Here is a 7,568-nt window from a genome sequence, read left to right as displayed (position 1 = left end):
AGTGACATGGACTCCACAGCCTTCTGCGGCAATGAGTTCCACAGATTCACCACCCTCTGGCTAAAGAAATTCCTCCTCATCTCAGTTTTAAAGAATCGTCCCTTCAGTCTGAGATGGTGTCCCCTGTTTCTAGTTTTTCCTACAAGTGGAAATATCCTTTCCATGTCCACTCTATCCGGGCCTTGCAGTATCCTGTAAGTTTCAATAAGATCCCCCCTCAACCTTCTAAGCTCCAACATGAACAGACCCAAAGTCCTCAACCGTTCCTCATACGACAAGCTGTTCATTCCAGGGATCATTCTTGTGAACCTCCTCTGGACCCTTTCCAAGGCCAGCACATTTTCCTTAGATATGGGGCCCAAAACTGCTCACAATACTCCAATGTTGGCTGCTGCGTGTGTGGTGTTGCCTCCCGCAGTTGTCAAACGCAGTGTCCAGGCATACATGTTCGATTGGGGTGCTAGGAAATGACTCCCACATGCTACATGGACCGCACAACCACAGGAATACATTTGGGTTGTGTGAAGTGCTTAACCGTGATTGCCCCTTCCCTATTAGCAATAGCCTTCAGCCACATGGCCAGAGGCCTCAGCGGTCAGTGGGACAGACGGACAGGGACAAGGGCTGCCTCCGGAGCAGATGCACATGATCCAGGGGTTGGCACGGTGGTACCCCGAGCGATTGTCACCCGATTGCCCCCCCATCCCCCCGATGTGTTGGGTGTTCTGGATCACAAACAGGTCACCAACACTGGAAGTGGTGCAACTCTATTTTATTCTAAGGTTAACTATATTAACATACTTGAACTGTGGGTAAGTGCAATACCAGCTTTAACTGTTGACCCTCGCCTAGTCCTAACCAGGTGATGCACTCAGCACATGGTGAATGACTGTGTTGCAGGCTGTGAGCTCTGTGCTCCGAGCTGGCTGATACTAGAATGAGCAGGAACTCTCCTGTCCCCTGTCTTTATAGTGCGTGTGCTCTCACTGGTGATTGGCTGCGGTGTTGTGTATGCTGATTGGTCCCACTGCATGTCCATCAGTGTGTGTCTGCACCATAAAATACTGGTGTATATTATGACATCCTCCCTTTTATATAAAGAACATGTGCCTGCGTGACAATAAATATCGTGCAGTGAATATACCAAACTATGTGTGTGCGTGTTATTTACATGACTATGCACATGAGGCTAATCTATTTACACAGGAATGTGCCTGGTGCAGAGAAATAGGGTGTCACACCAACAACGAAATGAACGTTAGAGGAACAAATGAACAAATTAATCCTCAATCAGGCAGGCAGACCCATGGCATTCTTTTCCCACACCCTTCATGCCTCTGAAATTCGGCATTCCACTGTCGAAAAGGTCAGAGCCTTTCCAAGCCATCGTGGAAGCTGTGCGGCATTGGAGGCAGGAATCTCCTGGCTGCCAGGAGATTCACTCTCCTCACTGACCAATGGTCGATTGCCTTCATGTTCAATAATACACAGCGGGTCAAGATCAAAAATGATAAAATCTTAAGGTGGAGGATCGAGCTCTCCACCTACAATTACGAGATTTTGTATTGTCCCGGGAAGCTCAATGAGCCCCCTGACGCCCTATCTCGAGCTACATGTCAGCGCACAAGTGGACCGACTCCGGGCTCTACACGATGGTCTCTGTCACCCGGGGGTCACCTGGTTATTTCACTTCATAAAGGCCCGCAACCTGCCCTACTCCATTGCGGAGGTCAGGGCTGTCACCAGAGACTGCCAGGTCTGCGCGGAGCGCAAACCGCACTTCTACCGGCCAGACCGAGCGCACCTGGTGAAGGTCTCCTGCGCCTTTAAACGCCTCAGCATGGACTTCAAAGGGCCCCTCCCGTCCACCGACCGAAACACGTACTTCCTGAACGTGGTCGATGAGTACTCCAGATTTCCCTTCGCCGTCCCATGCCCCGATATGACTTCTGCCACGGTCATTAAAGCCCTCAATAGCATCTTCACTCTGTTCGCTTTCCCCGCTTACGTCCACAGCGACCGGGGATCCTCCTTTATGAGTGATGAGCTGCGTCAGTTCCTGCTCAGCAAGTACGACCAGTTACAACCCCCGGGGAAACGGGCAGTGGAGCGGGAGAATGGGACAGTCTGGAAGGCCGTCCTGCTGGCCCTACGGTCTAAGAATCTCCCGGTCTCCCACTGGCAGGATGTCCTCCCCGACGCGCTTCACTCCATCTAATATGCCTCTGCACTGCAACTAAAGAAACCCCCCATGAACGTCTCCTTGCCTTCCCCAGGAAGTCTACCTCCGGGGTTTCGCTGCCAACATAGCTGGCAGCTCCTGGACCTGTCCTCCTCCGCAAACACGTGCGGACCCACAAGGCAGACCCGTTGGTCGAAAGGCGAACCCGCAGTACGCCTACGTGGAGTACACCGACGGGCGCCAGGACACAGTCTCCCTCCGGGACCTGTCACCCGCTGGATCCCCACCCACGACCCACCACCCAACACCCCCCCCCCCCTCCGATTGCCCCGGCACCACTCACCCTCCCCCCAAGCACACCTCACTACAGCCCCCGCCCCAGGACGATCCGTCCTCCCACTGGTTCCACTCTGGGATGAAGACGGGGACCGCTCCCGGAGTCACAGGCGACCAAGTCGGCGCTCACATCACCACCGGGACCGAGGCGATCACAGTGGAGGATCAAGGCACCTGACCGACTGAACCTGTAGATTTTGCCTGAATTTGTAAATTTTGCCTGAACTGTAAATTTTTCCATCACCCCCGCTGGACTCGTATTTTTAATAGGGGGTGAATGTGGTAGTCACCACTAACTGTATATTAGATGTAGTAACTGTATATTAGATGTAGTGCGGTAAGGCTCCTGTACTAGAGGTACGGGGGTAAATCCCTGCCTGCTGGCTCCGCCCAGTAGGCGGAGTATAAATGTGTCTGCACACCGGAGCTGCTCCCATTCTGGCAGCAGCTGCAGGAGGCCACACATCTCTGCTTAACAAAGCCATGATTATTCTCTACTCTCGTCTTGTAGTAATTGATAGTGCATCACCCAGTCCTGTGGGGGGTCATCCCAGCCACACAGCCCGTTCCCTTGTCACTCCTTCACCCCCCCTCCCGAAATTCAGCCCAGCAGCCATCAGTCGTGCCTCTCTGTGTCCGACCTCCTCTCTTCCTCATCGGCCTTGACGCCGGTTTCACGATTTTTAAAAGCACGAATGAACCTCGCTGTCGGGAATTTGGACCATTGGAGGCGGAGAATTGCGAAGGCCCCGGGTCAGGCCCGCTAATGATATGCCTACGGTGTTTACAGTACATGCGATCCAGAATGCATTGATGCCGCTGTCGAGGCGACGGAGCATTGTGAATCGGCGTGAAATCGGCGCGAAATCGGCACCCGCCACGATTCCGGCTTCGGAACCGATTCTCTACCCAATTGCGTTTCCCGATTTCGGTGTCGGTCGACGGAGAATCCCGCCCATGATCTTTCCCCCAGCACCTCCTCCCTTGCCCACAGTCCCTCTTCCGACTGCTCCCACCCTTGCCTCCCGCCCTTGCCTCCCGCCCTTGCCTCCCACCCTTGCCTCCCGCCCTTGCCTCCCGCCCTTGCCTCCCACCCTTGCTTCCTGCTCTTGCCTCCCACCCTTGCCTCCCGCCCTTGCTTCCCACCCTTGCTTCCTGCTCTTGCTTCCCACCCTTGCCTCCCACCCTTGCCTCCCACCCTTGCCTCCCACCCTTGCCTCCCGCCCTTGCTTCCCACCCTTGCTTCCCGCTCTTGCTTCCCACCCTTGCCTCCCACCCTTGCCTCCCGCTCTTGCCTCCCACACTTGCCTCCCGCCCTTGCCTCCCGCCCTTGCCGCCCGCCCTTGCCTCCCACCCTTGCTTCCTGCTCTTGGCTCCCACCCTTGCCTCCCGCCCTTGCTTCCCACCCTTGCTTCCCGCTCTTGCCTCCCACCCTTGCCTCCCGCCCTTGCTTCCTACCCTTGCTTCCCGCTCTTGCCTCCCGCCCTTGCCTCCCACCCTTGCCTCCCGCCCTTGCCTCCCACCCTTGCTTCCTGCTCTTGCCTCCCACCCTTGCCTCCCGCCCTTGCTTCCCACCCTTGCTTCCTGCTCTTGCCTCCCATCCTTGCCTCCCACACTTGCTTCCCGCTCTTGCCTCCCACCCTTGCCTCCCGCCCTTGCCTCCCGCCCTTGCTTCCTGCTCTAGCCTCCCACCCTTGCCTCCCGCCCTTGCCTCCCGCCCTTGCCTCCCGCCCTTGCCTCCCACCCTTGCTTCCTGCTCTTGCCTCCCACCCTTGCCTCCCGCCCTTGCTTCCCACCCTTGCCTCCCGCCCTTGCCTCCCGCCCTTGCCTCCCACCCTTGCTTCCTGCTCTTGCCTCCCACCCTTGCCTCCCGCCCTTGCTTCCCACCCTTGCTTCCTGCTCTTGCCTCCCACCCTTGCCTCCCGCCCTTGCTTCCCACCCTTGCTTCCCGCTCTTACCTCCCACCCTTGCCTCCCGCCCTTGCTTCCCACCCTTGCTTCCCGCTCTTGCCTCCCACCCTTGCCTCCCGTCCTTGCCTCCCACCCTTGCCTCCCGCCCTTGCTTCCCGCTCTTGCCTCCCACCCTTGCCTCCCGCCCTTGCCTCCCGCCCTTGCTTCCTGCGCTAGCCTCCCACCCTTGCCTCCCGCCCTTGCCTCCCGCCCTTGCCTCCCGCCCTTGCCTCCCACCCTTGCTTCCTGCTCTTGCCTCCCACCCTTGCCTCCCGCCCTTGCTTCCCACCCTTGCCTCCCGCCCTTGCCTCCCGCCCTTGCCTCCCGCCCTTGCCTCCCGCCCTTGCCTCCCACCCTTGCTTCCTGCTCTTGCCTCCCACCCTTGCCTCCCGCCCTTGCTTCCCACCCTTGCTTCCTGCTCTTGCCTCCCACCCTTGCCTCCCGCCCTTGCTTCCCACCCTTGCTTCCCGCTCTTACCTCCCACCCTTGCCTCCCGCCCTTGCTTCCCACCCTTGCTTCCCGCTCTTGCCTCCCACCCTTGCCTCCCGCCCTTGCCTCCCACCCTTGCCTCCCGCCCTTGCTTCCCACCCTTGCTTCCTGCTCTTGCCTCCCACCCTTGCCTCCCGCCCTTGCTTCCCACCCTTGCTTCCCGCTCTTGCCTCCCGCCCTTGCCTCCCGCCCTTGCCTCCCGCCCTTGCCTCCCACCCTTGCTTCCTGCTCTTGCCTCCCACCCTTGCCTCCCGCCCTTGCTTCCCACCCTTGCTTCCCGCTCTTGCCTCCCACCCTTGCCTCCCGCCCTTGCTTCCCACCCTTGCTTCCTGCTCTTGCCTCCCACCCTTGCCTCCCACCCTTGCTTCCCACTCTTGCCTCCCGCCCTTGCCTCCCATCCTTGCCTCCCACCCTTGCCTCCCGCCCTTGCCTCCCGCCCTTGCCTCCCAGCCTTGCCTCCCGCCCTTGCCTCCCGCCCTTGCTTCCCACCCTTGCTTCCCAGCCTTGCCTCCCGCCCTTGCTTCCCGCTCTTGCCTCCCGCCCTTGCTTCCCGCTCTTGCCTCCCGCCCTTGCCTCCCGCCCTTGCTTCCCGCTCTTGCCTCCCGCCCTTGCCTCCCACCCTTGCTTCCTGCTCTTGCCTCCCACCCTTGCCTCCCGCCCTTGCTTCCCACCCTTGCTTCCTGCTCTTGCCTCCCATCCTTGCCTCCCACACTTGCTTCCCGCTCTTGCCTCCCGCCCTTGCCTCCCGCCCTTGCCTCCCATCCTTGCCTCCCACACTTGCCTCCCGCCCTTGCCTCCCGCCCTTGCCTCCCGCCCTTGCCTCCCGCCCTTGCCTCCCACCCTTGCCTCCCGCCCTTGCTTCCCACCCTTGCTTCCCGCTCTTGCCTCCCACACTTGCCTCCCGCCCTTGCTTCCCACCCTTGCTTCCCACTCTTGCCTCCCGCCCTTGCCTCCCATCCTTGCCTCCCACCCTTGCCTCCCGCCCTTGCCTCCCGCCCTTGCCTCCCGCCCTTGCTTCCCGCTCTTGCCTCCCACCCTTGCCTCCCGCCCTTGCCTCCCGCCCTTGCTTCCTGCGCTAGCCTCCCACCCTTGCCTCCCGCCCTTGCCTCCCGCCCTTGCCTCCCGCCCTTGCCTCCCACCCTTGCTTCCTGCTCTTGCCTCCCACCCTTGCCTCCCGCCCTTGCTTCCCACCCTTGCCTCCCGCCCTTGCCTCCCGCCCTTGCCTCCCGCCCTTGCCTCCCGCCCTTGCCTCCCACCCTTGCTTCCTGCTCTTGCCTCCCACCCTTGCCTCCCGCCCTTGCTTCCCACCCTTGCTTCCTGCTCTTGCCTCCCACCCTTGCCTCCCGCCCTTGCTTCCCACCCTTGCTTCCCGCTCTTACCTCCCACCCTTGCCTCCCGCCCTTGCTTCCCACCCTTGCTTCCCGCTCTTGCCTCCCACCCTTGCCTCCCGCCCTTGCCTCCCACCCTTGCCTCCCGCCCTTGCTTCCCACCCTTGCTTCCTGCTCTTGCCTCCCACCCTTGCCTCCCGCCCTTGCTTCCCACCCTTGCTTCCCGCTCTTGCCTCCCGCCCTTGCCTCCCGCCCTTGCCTCCCGCCCTTGCCTCCCACCCTTGCTTCCTGCTCTTGCCTCCCACCCTTGCCTCCCGCCCTTGCTTCCCACCCTTGCTTCCCGCTCTTGCCTCCCACCCTTGCCTCCCGCCCTTGCTTCCCACCCTTGCTTCCTGCTCTTGCCTCCCACCCTTGCCTCCCACCCTTGCTTCCCACTCTTGCCTCCCGCCCTTGCCTCCCATCCTTGCCTCCCACCCTTGCCTCCCGCCCTTGCCTCCCGCCCTTGCCTCCCAGCCTTGCCTCCCGCCCTTGCCTCCCGCCCTTGCTTCCCACCCTTGCTTCCCAGCCTTGCCTCCCGCCCTTGCTTCCCGCTCTTGCCTCCCGCCCTTGCTTCCCGCTCTTGCCTCCCGCCCTTGCCTCCCGCCCTTGCTTCCCGCTCTTGCCTCCCGCCCTTGCCTCCCACCCTTGCTTCCTGCTCTTGCCTCCCACCCTTGCCTCCCGCCCTTGCTTCCCACCCTTGCTTCCTGCTCTTGCCTCCCATCCTTGCCTCCCACACTTGCTTCCCGCTCTTGCCTCCCGCCCTTGCCTCCCGCCCTTGCCTCCCATCCTTGCCTCCCACACTTGCCTCCCGCCCTTGCCTCCCGCCCTTGCCTCCCGCCCTTGCCTCCCGCCCTTGCCTCCCGCCCTTGCCTCCCACCCTTGCCTCCCGCCCTTGCTTCCCACCCTTGCTTCCCGCTCTTGCCTCCCACACTTGCCTCCCGCCCTTGCTTCCCACCCTTGCTTCCCACTCTTGCCTCCCGCCCTTGCCTCCCATCCTTGCCTCCCACCCTTGCCTCCCGCCCTTGCCTCCCGCCCTTGCCTCCCGCCCTTGCCTCCCACCCTTGCTTCCTGCTCTTGCCTCCCACCCTTGCCTCCCGCCCTTGCTTCCTGCTCTTGCCTCCCACCCTTGCCTCCCGCTCTTGCCTCCCGCCCTTGCCTCCCACCCTTGCTTCCTGCTCTTGCCTCCCACCCTTGCCTCCCGCCCTTGCTTCCTGCTCTTGCCAACGCCCTTGCCTCCCATCCTTG

The sequence above is a fragment of the Scyliorhinus torazame genome, chromosome 8 (genome assembly GCF_047496885.1).
Source record: "Scyliorhinus torazame isolate Kashiwa2021f chromosome 8, sScyTor2.1, whole genome shotgun sequence".
Lineage (NCBI taxonomy): Eukaryota > Metazoa > Chordata > Chondrichthyes > Carcharhiniformes > Scyliorhinidae > Scyliorhinus > Scyliorhinus torazame.
The sequence above is the reverse complement of the archived record's forward strand: the minus strand, read 5'-3'. Positions refer to the sequence as shown.